A 14,963-nucleotide genomic window follows, 5' to 3' on the forward strand; every position below is an offset into this window, starting at 1 on the left:
ACCACCCGGCGTTACGATTGGGATTGTTACGTATGATTATTACTAACGATTTTCTTGAGAAACTTGGTTTGATTCAAATAGAGGCTTACGTTCACAACAAGCATGCGGAACGAATTGTGGGGCAATCGGAATTCATTACGATGGGTTCGCGTGGTTTATTGTCTTTTCAAGAAAGAGTGTGGGTACCTAAGATGGGTGATTTCCGAAAGGTGCTTCTTGATGAGGCGCACAAGTCTAAGTATTCCATACATTCGGGTGCGACTAAGATGTACCATGATTTGAAGAAAGATTATTGGTGGCCGGGCATGAAACGCGACGTTGTTAAGTATGTTGAGCAATGCGTCACGTGTTTGCAAGTTAAAGCCGAACACCAAAAGCCGTATGGTAAGTTGCAACCGCTAGAAATTCCGATGTGGAAGTGGGAGCATATTACCATGGATTTTATTACCAAGTTGCCGAAAACGGCAAGAACCCAATTTGACACTATTTGGGTGATTGTCGATAGATTGACGAAGAGTGCGTTGTTTCTTCCTATTAAAGAAGCAATTTCGTCAGAGGCACTCGCGAAGATGTTCATTAAAGAGGTGATATCGAGACATGGCATTGCCGCGTCTATCGTTTCGGATCGGGACACGCGTTTTACTTCTCGATTTTGGAAGAAATTTCATGAAGATATGGGTACGAGGGTAAATATGAGTACGGCGTACCATCCTCAAACGGACGGTCAAACCGAACGTACGAATTAAACATTGGAGGATATGTTATGTGCGTGTATCATTGACTTCGGTGGTAGTTGGGATGAACATTTACCTTTGGTGGAATTCTCATACAATAATAGTTTTCACTCTAGTATTGGAATGCCACCGTATGAGATGTTGTATGGTAGAAGGTGTCGAACCCCGATTTGTTGGGGAGAAGTGGGACAAAGGGAAGTCGGGAGCTCTGACTTGGTATTGGAGACAAATGATAAAATCGTTATGATTCGGGAACATTTGAAAAAGGCGCAAGATAGGCAAAAGTCTTACGCCGATAAGCGTAGACGTTTGATCGAATTCCAAGAAGGTGATATGGTGATGCTCAAGGTTTCGCCATGGAAGGGTATTATTCGGTTTCGGAAACGAGGAAAGTTAGCTCCTCGGTTTATTGGGCCGTTTAAAGTTTTAGCTCGTGTTGGTGAAGTCGCGTATCGTTTGGAATTACCCGAAGAACTTGCGGGGAACCATAATACATTTCATGTTTCCCATCTCCGAAAGTGTCTTGCGGATGATTCTTCATGGATGCCTTTTGTGACAACCCGAAAATTTCCAACCAAATTTAAACTTTAATCTTTATATGTTTCCGACACGATAAGCAATATTTGTTAAGTTAAATTTCAAGAATTTTAAACTATGTTCATACATTCATTCAACCTCGACCAAGTTCCAACGATTCACGAACCATTAAACGAATATGATTATATATGTATATGTGTATACATATTATAACTTGAAACGTAAACAAAATATTAGATTAAATACTTTATATGATTGTATTTGTTTCAAAATGTTTATCAATGGAATTAGAAGATAAGATCAAATGATTGAATTATCAGATATATTGAATTATGATTACAAGTCTCTGTTAAAAGGCCCACGTTGATTTGAGAAATCTTTCCATTTTAACAATATTCGGAAAATGGTAAAGTGATTTATAAATAAGAACAAATTGTCAATCATTGAGAACTAGACAAAGGATAGTAGAATATTGAATATCATAAAGACTCGATTGATCTATTTAGTTTCAAACGTACAAAAACGTTTTCAGTTTAAAAAGAACTTTATTATTAAAACGTATATAACTTTTATAAATATCTAGAACCACTTTTTACAACTCATTACTTAACTAGTATGATAAAGATAACGATATTTATATTTTATTTTATTAAATATATATAACGATTTAAATTAATATTATATATATTTATACGCGTATTATACGTACATAGTTTTATACTTTTACTATACTTAAACTTTACCTTTACTTTATTTTTACTTTACTTTAACTTTAATAATTCACTTTAATAATTCATACTTTAATAATTCACTTTAATAATTCATACTTTAATAATTCACTTTAATAATTCATACTTTAATAATTCACTTTAATAATTCAAAAATCTATTATAAATAGAATTCAATAGGTTTCATTATTTCATAGAAACTTGAAAATATTTTTCTCCAAACTCTCTCAATCGATTTACATATATATATTTACTCCGTATTATTTCAAGATATTATTAGTATACATAAAATATTACGACGGAGTGCTGTCCGAGTGATTTCAAAATTCTTTTTCGAGTGGGATAGGATTAAGAAAATTATGGGTTATAGCTATGGTGGTGATTGAGTATGGTTCATGGGTATGCTCGTGAGGTCAATATAGTGTTTATCATTTTCGTTGCGTCTACGTACCTTTCCTGCAATATTGAATCTCAATATTGATAAGTGAGTACTCATAATTTAACTTTTACATACTAATAGTGTATCCCTGACTAGTGCTCGAGTATTTAGGATTATGCATGCTTGTACTTTTGATATTGCCCTTAGACAGGTTAGGTTGAATCTTGAATTAGTTACACTTGCGGTTGAGATAAGGTATAAGATATGCATGTCCTTGGAAAGCTAGCGAAAAATTAAGAACTTTTCCTTTAGATATCGAATGGTTTCGATGAACGGATTAGAAGTTATAATCAATTAATTTTCGATATTTTTATTAAAAATGATGATTATTATTATTATTATTATTATTATTATTATTATTATTGTCCTTTTTATCATCGTTCTAGTTTTATCTTATTATTATCATTATTATTATCTTTATCAATAAAAGGGATTTATCATTAAAAATTGTTATTTTTTTTTATTATTACTATCGTTATTATCGTTAAAGTTATAATTAGTATTATTATTATTATCCAATTATTATTATTATTATTATTATTATTATTATTATTATTATTATTATTATTATTATTATTATTATTATTATTATTATTATTATTAGTATTATTAATTATTATTATTATTATTATCATTATTAATAAATATATCATTATTTAAAAATGGTTATTGTTATTGTTATTATTATTATTATTACTATATTATCATTAAGATGATTATTAGTATTATCGTTAATAATTTTATAGTAACTATCATTATTAATATTAGTGTAATTAAAACAAATATTTGTAACACCTAATTATTTTGATTACTATTATTATCATTATTATGAACACGATATAAAAGACAATTAAAAACTATTAAACGAAACGATTAGGAAATAATGAGTAAGAGTATCATGATGAAATTAAAATATTATAAGATATTGATTTAGATAAAATTATCGTTCTTATTATTTTTATCATTACTATTATTATTAAAAGTATCATTAGTATTAAAACTATCATTTTAACAAAAATTATCATTTTAATAGAAATGTCATTGTTACTATAAAATATCATTATTATTATTATTTTAAATAGAATTATTATTTTAAAGATAATATTAAAAATTATCGTAAATATTAAAGTTATCATAATTAGAATTATCGTTTTATCATAATGTCATCCTTGTAATTATAAATATTTATATTTTTATAATAATTATTATTATTACAAAATAATATAACTTTTACTTACTATCATTATAGATATTATTTTATCAAATAAATATGTGATACAAACATATTTTACTACGTCTAATAACTTACTTTAATAATACCTATCATATTATCTTTATCATATTAAATGAACCCTATAAATTTTATTACTTAATATATATAAAAGTGTATTTTATTATATAAATTTAATATAAAATTTTATTTATTAATAAATAAATTATATTATTTACTCTAATAAATCTTTTAAAAATATTTAAAAATATAAAACGACGATATTTAAACTATATATTAATCATGTATAGATTTTTGGAAATTATTTGAGTCAAATTTACTTTTGTTGACTTTTGCATATTAGTCTCGAGCATTAGGATTGTGGTACACTATGACTTGACCTAATTTGTTAGACAAATATTGACCAACACATAAATATATATAATTAATTTAGGTTCGTGAATCCGAGGCCAACCTTGCACTTGTTCAATGACGTTATATGTATTTTTACTACGAAATACAGTATGGTGAATTTCATTTACCTTTTTACCCTTTATATTTTTGGGACTGAGAATACATGCGCTTTTATAAATGTTTGACGAAATAGACACAAGTAATTGAAACTACATTCTATGGTTGAATTATCGAAATCGAATATACCCCTTTTTATTAAAGTCAGGTAATCTAAGAATTAGGGAACAGACACCCTAATTGACGTGAATCCTAAAGATAGATCTATTGGGCCTAACAAATCCCATCCAAAGTACCGGATGCTTTAGTACTTCGAAATTTATATCATTTCCGAAGGAGGATCCCGAAATGATAGGGGATATTCTTATATGTTTCTAGTTAATGTCGGTTACCAGGTGTTCACCATATGAATGATTATTTTTGTCTCTATGCATGGGACGTATATTTATGAGAACTGGAAATGAAATTCTTGTGGTCTATTAAAATGATGGAAATAAATGATTGTGATAAACTAATGAACTCACCAACCTTTTGGTTGACACTTTAAAGCATGTTTATTCTCAGGTGTTAAAGAAATCTTCCGCTGTGAATTTGCTCATTTTAAAGATATTACTTGGAGTCTTTCATAGCATATTTCGAAGAACGTTGCATTCGAGTCATTGAGTTCATCAAAGATTATTATTAAATCAATTTATAGTTGGATAGTGGATATTATGAAATGGTATGCATGCCTGTCAATTTTCGATGTAAAGAAAGATTGTCTTTTAAAAACGAATGCAATGTTTGTAAAATGTATCATATAGAGGTCAAATACCTTGCAATGTAATCAACTATTGTGAATCATTTATAATGTATATGAACGGGTCCTTTCAGTTGTTATCAGAGCGGTGGTCTTAGCGAACCAGGTCTGCATTAGTGTGTCGAACTGATAAGTCGATATGATGCATTAGTGAGTCTGGACTTCGACCGTGTCTGCATGTCAAAAGTTTTGCTTATCATTTTGTGTCAAAAATTAACTACTTATCATCCTCAGGAAATTACCTGCTTATCATTTTTAGTCTAAGACACGTCTTGCTGCATTGATTGCATGAATAGTGTATAGACAAAAATTCATATCTTAGCATATCTGCTAAATCATATCTTATCGTATCTGTTACTTTAAACTTTGCCTAACATATCCTGCAAAGTCCTCCGTAATCTACGAAATCTTTTGATCTATATATATATATATATATATATGTATATATATATATATATATGTATATATATATATATATATGTATATATATATATATATATATATATATATATATATATATATATATATATATATATATATTTAGAATACCATCCGTTAGCCAAAATCATTTCATATCGAAAAAAAAATCCTTTATCCAATCGTACAAAATGGAATTCGTCATCAGTTCAAGTCACTCAGATTCTAAAATGGAATTCCATTCAAGCTCCGAAAGCAGTGTGACCGGAATAGATCAACCAATCAGTCATCACCTATTCTGGATGAATTGGGGATGGGTTCGTAGCCTCCTCAATCATTGGAGACAAGAAGAAGGTGATCCCTTCCATCTACCACATTGCCCTCCTGACGAAGAACCTGAAGCACTTACCGACGAACCTGTCCGAAAAACAATGTTCTCGCTCATTTTCAGAGTATCTCATCAATATTTTATATTACATCAAATTTTAGATTTTATTTATCCGCTCGTCCGAACCGACAATCACCCCGGTGTAATAGAAGAAGTCAACGACTTTCGCGCTCGGGTAGTGGCTTTGGAGAATATGGTGCAGAGATTACAAACACCAGCAGCAGCATCAGCAGCATAACCAGTACCACCATCATCAACGCCAACAGTACGATTACCACCTCCAACCACAACCGCATCGTAAACCTCAACTTTACAATCTGTCCCACGAGCATCAACGTCATACGCACCATAGATACCAAGGAGTGCCAACAACAATAACTGACGAAGTATTAATTCATAACTTCATTGGAGAAACATTCCGCGGCGATTATGTAATCTCTAAAGTCTTAGAGATTATCTAATCTAGCCCTAACCATAAATCAGTTAAGCGAACCAAAACGATAGAAGGAAGAGTAGAAACTCTGACAAAAATGGTGTGTGATTAACAAGCTAAACTTGCTTTTCCAACAATATCAACAGTACCGTCAGTGTTACCAACACCGTCAGTACAGTCAACATCCGAATCAACAACACCGATAACATCACAAACTCCGTCAGTTCAAGAATCTCTGTGGACATCATTACGAATCAATAACGTGTATATTGTATCAACGAGTTATGAAGAATTAACTCATTCCCTCTGAAGAAATTATATGTATATTATATATATATATATATTTTTTGAAATAAATCTTTCCGTGCTAAGCTATTGTGTGTGAATCTTAACTACTCGGTTAATTCATATTACAAATATGCAATAATGTACGTCCTTCGGCCGCAACTTAACCAGCGTTAACTACAATCTCTGTCGCAATTCAACAAATTCCAATTCATAATAAATCAAGTATATATTTGATTTTACACTTTCATCATCGATGTACCCGAAACTTTTCAGATAACATCATTCGTACTTTGTGAAATTCACAAGAATTCCACGAACCGAACATCATACATCAACAAATAACGAAGTATTGATTCATAATTTCAATGTCATTAAAAAAATACTGCGTAAAAGTTATGTACTTTTTAAAGCCTTTAGGGATTATTCAATTCTAGTTTCAACCGTAAATCAAATGAGTTTAATTTAACATTAACTCATTAAATCTATGTTACATCTGAAGAAAATATACATATATATATTTTCATAAAGACTGTAATAAAATTCTTTTGTACAAAATATTAATTGGGAATTTTTTTTTAACGGGTAGGTAATACCCGAGAGATATATCAATTCACAATTAATATGTTACATTCTTCGAATCTGATTCAGCAAATCATCCATTATACTCCCTACTTTCACAACAATATACATTCTTTTATAGAAATCAAAACAACCATACTCATTCAAAATTTAATTACATATTCTAATTTTGAAATCTCAAAATTCAACTTGAGATATGACCAAAATCATCACTCTTAGATCCTTACATCTTTCACAAGCTATATTTTGACTTCAAAACTGTGTTAGAACATCAAATGTATGTTAACGATTACAATCTGTGTTCAAACCCTTCAAAAATTTCTGAAGACACTTCGAATGATGAGCAATCGAGATGATGATCCAACCACATGTTACCCACAGTTATATACCCGAAAAACTCTTGAAACTAAAGTAAAAGTTTAAACAACGTATCCGCGTCAGATTCTTTGGCATTTATTAGCAAAAATAACTTTGCGACTCCTATTCAAAGTAGCCAGTTTTGTCACAGCTCCAGCAAGTCAACTTCGACTTTTCAGTTAGACTAACCTTATTATAACCTTTAGATATACACCATCGCTACCAGGGAACCTTTTACATTCCACCACATTATTAGCAGATGTACCAACAACTTCATTACCCTTTGACTTTAGCCTCTCCAAAAAGTCATTATAATTATTTATTGAAACTCCATCATTTACTCATTCGCATCTTGTAATGAGAATTGTCATACGAATCATTAGGAATTAGCAATTAGTATTTTGAAATCTCGCAGCATGTCTACGCCAACAGTTATATGTGTATATATAACGTCTATCTTCTGGACTTAATTTGAATGTGAAGTTTCTGAAAAACACTCCGAACTAAGAATTGGTTCTCCGAAAATAGAAAAAATGCTGATGAAGTAGCAAAAACTATAAATGACTTTAAACGGTAAAAGTTGGATGATAATGATGAAGTGTGCTGGCAAAGCGCAGAAAAAGAGAAGTTTTGGAACTGGAAAACGGATTGAGCAAAGTAGGAAGGAGGCTGTGGACAAATTACAAAGACTGAACTTGACTTCAAAGGATCCAAATGATTCAGTACCTGCTGAAGTCATTAACGAATACCTTGCTCCTGACTCTAAACCCCTGCGAACAATATTCTTCATCATCCTCTGATATTAGAAATTCTAAAATATCATCATATCTTTCATTATAAATATCCTCCATATTTCTGAAGTTATTTTCTTAATTTTTCTTATTTAAAAGCATTTACCTCTTCGCGCTATCTGTATTATATCATAAAAGAAACTATTTTAGTTTCTAAATTCTGAAACATTCAAGTTTAAAATAGGAATATTTTGAAGTAGTGTTGGGAACTGAAGCATGAATTAGTATAATATAATGACACTTGATCAATGTGATTATATTACAGTAAGTCATGATGAGTTTCTAAATGGAACGTGATAATTCACAGATCATAACATCATCATGTGCCATGTTATACGACTCTTGTATTTTATTTAACCTCTAAAATATCAAAAAAAATATTTCTTGATGATTCGGCCTTTTCCAAGGTATTCTAGTAATTTGACAAGTCAAGATCATGCCATCACAATTTTCTTCGTAGAACATTAACAATGTTCATTCCTAAATTCATATCTGTGATTTCTGGACCATTACAAGCGGTGCTTAATCGCAAGAATAAGAAACAAAAGGACAAAACTCCAAAATAGAAATTGGGGTATAAATTGCAGCAAATAAAAGAGAGCATTAACTTTAAATGATAATGATTATAGAAGACAGAAGCAGAGACTTTGAAATATAAGGGAACATATAAAGCCCAACGATAAACCAGAAATTATAAACCATATATATCGATGCATATAGCAATATAAAGACACGGGAGAACTAGAAACACTATAAACCCAAGAGTATAGTAGAAGTAAATAGATTCTTCTGGCGGTAGATGAAAAAGAAGAATGACCGATATAAAAGTTAGAAGTATATCGAGAATCAGAACTGGATGGAGCATATTGATGAATAATTTAAAATATGAATTGAGGGGGAAAGAATAGAAGGTGATGAAACATGACTAGGAACTTAGAAATCAACAGATTTAACTCACACAATGGCGGAATAAGTGAATCAAACCCTCTAGTGAATAGGTTAAGTTTTTTTTTTTTTTTTTATAATTAATTTAGTCAAACCACAACTAAATCAAGTGTGATTAGATCAACACCTAGAGCTATTATTCACCACTTGAGTGATTTGGACTGAGAGAGAATCGGAGGAGCTCACTAGATCTGAGTGTGTGTAACAAATGAGAGGCTTAACCTAAAATGAAGAACATAAGACTTTATATACCCCTGCTGTTGACTCACCCATACGATTCATTCATCACACGTACGAGTTGGCTTCATCAGCCGTACGAGTGATCACTCACTCGTGTCTTCTCATTTTGGTTGTAATTGTGACTTAGCTCAGCATCAACCGTGCGTATGAGCCTGTCAGCCGTACTAGTGAGGCTTCACTCGTACGTCTGACTAAGTCTAACATAGTCAAACATCTAAATCTCGTTCCTGCAGTTCCTGTAACCACATACAAACACGGATAGGATAATAACGAGCAATCATGGTCGCCTGTAAACTGTTGTACCTGCAATGGACGTGGGTAGATGTCTAGGGACTTGCATAAAATGCATCAATAGAAGGTGTGAGTTGTAAGGAAACGAAGGAGGTGAATTTATAATAAAATCTCTGACAGAACAATTAAAATGGACGATCGCATTTAAAGCGGATCATAATTCCCTTGATTACCGGAGAGTCAAATCTTATTATGAAGATTTTCTTCAAATCCCTTGAAATCTGGGAATCAATCATATCTACGTCAAATGATAAGATGAATCTACACTTACTCATTTCACTCTTCTATGTTAGCTTCATTCGTACTCTTCATATAAATGGATTGTTTATCTAAATTATTCGTTGATGATAAAACTCTAATTTTCAGCTCGTATGCATCATGAAAACATACTTATTATCATTCACGACCTTTCCACTCAAATTTTGGGATGAAATTTCTTTAACGGGTAGGTACTGTGATAACCCGAAAATTTCCAACCAAATTTAAACTTTAATCTTTATATGTTTCCGACACGATAAGCAATATTTGTTAAGTTAAATTTCAAGAATTTTAAACTATGTTCATACATTCATTCAACCTCGACCAAGTTCCAACGATTCACGAACCATTAAACGAATATGATTATATATGTATATGTGTATATATATTATAACTTGAAACATAAATAAAATATTAGATTAAATACTTTATATGATTGTATTTGTTTCAAAATGTTTATCAATGGAATTAGAAGATAAGATCAAATGATTGAATTATCAGATATATTGAATTATGATTACAAGTCTCTGTTGAAAGGCCCACGTTGATTTGAGAAATCTTTCCATTTTAACAATATTAGGAAAATGGTAAAGTGATTTATAAATAAGAACAAATTGTCAATCATTGAGAACTAGACAAAGGATAGTAGAAGATTGAATATCATAAAGACTCGATTGATCTATTTAGTTTCAAACGTACAAAAACGTTTTCAGTTTAAAAAGAACTTTATTATTAAAATGTATATAACTTTTATAAATATCTAGAACCACTTTTGACAACTCATTACTTAACTAGTATGATAAATATAACGATATTTATATTTTATTTTATTAAATATATATAACGATTTAAATTAATATTATATATATTTATACGCGTATTATACGTACATAGTTTTATACTTTTACTATACTTAAACTTTACCTTTACTTTATTTTTACTTTACTTTAACTTTAATAATTCACTTTAATAATTCATACTTTAATAATTCACTTTAATAATTCATACTTTAATAATTCACTTTAATAATTCAAAAATCTATTATAAATAGAATTCAATAGGTTTCATTATTTCATAGAAACTTGAAAATATTTTTCTCCAAACTCTCTCAATCGATTTACATATATATATTTACTCCGTATTATTTCAAGATATTATTAGTATACATAAAATATTACGACGGATTGCTGTCCGAGTGATTTCGAAATTATTTTTCGAGTGGGATAGGATTAAGAAAATTATGGGTTATAGCTATGGAGGTGATTGAGTATGGTTCATGGGTATGCTCGTGAGGTCAATATAGTGTTTATCATTTTCGTTGCGTCTACGTACCTTTCCTGCAATATTGAATCTCAATATTGATACGTGAGTACTCATAATTTAACTTTTACATACTAATAGTGTATCCCTGACTAGTGCTCGAGTATTTAGGATTATGCATGCTTGTACTTTTGATATTGCCCTTAGACAGGTTAGGTTGAATCTTGAATTAGTTACACTTGCGGTTGAGATAAGGTATAAGATATGCATGTCCTTGGAAAGCTAGCGAAAAATTAAGAACTTTTCCTTTAGATATCGAATGGTTTCGATGAACGGATTAGAAGTTATAACAATTGAATTTTCGATATTTTTATTAAAAATGATTATTATTATTATTATTGTCCTTTTTATCGTCGTTCTAGTTTTATCTTATTATTATCATTATTATTATCTTTATCAATAAAAGGGATTTATCATTAAAAATTGTTATTTTTTTTATTATTACTATCGTTATTATCGTTAAAGTTATAATTAGTATTATTATTATTATCCAATTATTATTATTATTATTATTATTATTATTATTATTATTATTATTATTATTATTATTATTATTATTATTATATTAGTATTATTATTATTATTATTATTATCATTATTAATATATATATCATTATTTAAAAATGGTTATTGTTATTGTTATTATTATTATTATTACTATATTATCATTAAGATGATTATTAGTATTATCGTTAATAATGTTATAGTAACTATCATTATTAATATTAGTGTAATTAAAACAAATATTTGTAACACCTAATTATTTTGATTACTATTATTATCATTATTATGAACACGATATAAAAGACAATTAAAAGCTATTAAACGAAACGATTAGGAAATAATGAGTAAGAGTATCATGATGATATTAAAATATTATAAGATATTGATTTAGATAAAATTATCGTTCTTATTATTTTTATCATTACTATTATTATTAAAAGTATCGTTAGTATTAAAACTATCATTTTAACAAAAATTATCATTTTAATAGAAATGTCATTGTTACTATAAAATATCATTATTATTATTATTTTAAATAGAATTATTATTTTAAAGATAATATTAAAAATTATCGTAAATATTAAAGTTATCATAATTAGAATTATCGTTTTATCATAATGTCATCCTTGTAATTATAAATATTGATATTTTTATAATAATTATTATTATTACAAAATAATATTACTTTTACTTACTATCATTATAGGTATTATTTTATCAAATAAATATGTGATACAAACATATTTTACTACGTCTAATAACTTACTTTAATAATACCTATCATATTATCTTTATCATATTAAATGAACCCTATAAATTTTATTACTTAATATATATAAAAGTGTATTTAATTATATAAATTTAATATAAAATTTTATTTATTAATAAATAAATTATATTATTTACTCTAATAAATCTTTTAAAAATATTTAAAAATATAAAACGACGATATTTAAACTATATATTAATCATGTATAGATTTTTGGAAATTATTTTGAGTCAAATTTACTTTTGTTGACTTTTGCATATTAGTCTCGAGCATTAGGATTGTGGTACACTATGACTTGACCTAATTTATTAGACAAATATTGACCAACACATAAATATATATAATTAATTTAGGTTCGTGAATCCGAGGCCAACCTTGCACTTGTTCAATGACGTTATATGTATTTTTACTACGAAATACAGTATGGTGAGTTTCATTTACCTTTTTACCCTTTATATTTTTGGGACTGAGAATACATGCGCTTTTATAAATGTTTGACGAAATAGACACAAGTAATTGAAACTACATTTATGGTTGAATTATCGAAATCGAATATGCCCCTTTTTATTAAAGTCTGGTAATCTAAGAATTAGGGAACAGACACCCTAATTGACGTGAATCCTAAAGATAGATCTATTGGGCCTAACAAACCCCATCCAAAGTACCGGATGCTTTAGTACTTCGAAATTTATCTCATGTCCGAAGGAGGATCCCGGAATGATAGGGGATATTCTTATATGTATCTAGTTAATGTCGGTTACCAGGTGTTCACCATATGAATGATTATTTTTGTCTCTATGCATGGGACGTATATTTATGAGAACTCGAAATGAAATTCTTGTGGTCTATTAAAATGATGGAAATAAATGATTGTGATAAACTAATGAACTCACCAACCTTTTGGTTGACACTTTAAAGCATGTTTATTCTCAAGTGTTAAAGAAATCTTCCGCTGTGCATTTGCTCATTTTAAAGATATTACTTGGAGTCTTTCATAGCATATTTCGAAGAACGTTGCATTCGAGTCATTGAGTTCATCAAAGATTATTATTAAATTAATTTATAGTTGGATAGAGGATATTATGAAATGGTATGCATGTCTGTCAATTTTCGATGTAAAGAAAGATTGTCTTTTAAAAACGAATGCAATGAATGTAAAATGTATCATATAGAGGTCAAATACCTCGCAATGTAATCAACTATTGTGAATCGTTTATAATGTATATGAACGGGTCCTTTCACCTTTAGACGAAATTGAGCTAAACAACAAGTTAGAATACGTTGAAGAGCCGATTGCTATACTCGATGAGAAGGTAAAAATGTTGCGTAACAAAGAGGTGAGGACTTTTAAGGTCCAATGGTGTCGTAGTAAAGGTTCCGAGTTTACTTGGGAGCCCGAAGAATTCGTGTTGGTTTACCTTCCCTCGTGTCATGCGGCATGGATCGCGAGGACGCGATCCGATTTAAGTGGGGGAGAGTTGTAACACCCCTTTTTCCCGTGCTCGTATAAAGGTACGTACTTAATCAAAAGTACGCTTAAAACATGTTCGTTATGTGATTAAATGAGCTACGGTGTTAATTGTCGTATAAGGGCATATGCGTATATATATATATATAGATATATATATATATATACATATATATATATATACATATATATATATATATATACACATATATATATATACATATATATATATATATATACATATATATATATATATATATATATATATATATATATATATATATATATGTTTGAACCCTTGTTTTATGTTAAACTTTCGTAGTGACCAGGAAAAGGCAAACACCATGCCTCGGCAAAAGGGATCGCGCCGCGGTAAACAAAGCAATTCCAGATCAGAACTTGAGTTAAGAAGGGTCATTTTTCCTTCATTATGTCGCGCCGCGACAAAGAAGCCGCGCCGCGGCACTTCTGCAATTCCAATTCCAAATTTTACTCAAATTAAATAGGGTTTAGGGGTAATTTAGTTTTTTTACATGTAGATCTGGTTGGAGCTTTTAATATCAACCACTTATCCTATATTCTCATTTCTTTTCCATTTTCTTTCATAAATTCCTCTCAAACTTAAAATCCACTTAGTTTATACTTGAGATTTGAAGAAAGAGTTTTTTTAATCAAACCTAGAAGCAAGAATTAAGGTTGTTCTCCTTGCTATTAGCTACAAGAGGATAGTTTTGGTAAGTCTCAACTTTAAGTTTCGAGTTTTATTTAGTTAAGCTAGGGTTTGGTTCATATGGGATTTGTGTGACCCATTTGAGAGTTAAATGGGTGGATTTTGGGTTAGATTGTTGAAAGGAAACCCTAATTACCATAATCTAGGGTTTGGTCTAATGAAATGGGGTTGGTAAGTGTTAATGGTGTTGTAAGCATTAAATACACTTGTTAAATGTTGGTGAGATTGTGAATAGGTCATATATGACAAAGTTTGATTGTGTAAGTG

Source organism: Rutidosis leptorrhynchoides, chromosome 5 (genome assembly GCF_046630445.1).
Source record: "Rutidosis leptorrhynchoides isolate AG116_Rl617_1_P2 chromosome 5, CSIRO_AGI_Rlap_v1, whole genome shotgun sequence".
NCBI lineage: Eukaryota > Viridiplantae > Streptophyta > Magnoliopsida > Asterales > Asteraceae > Rutidosis > Rutidosis leptorrhynchoides.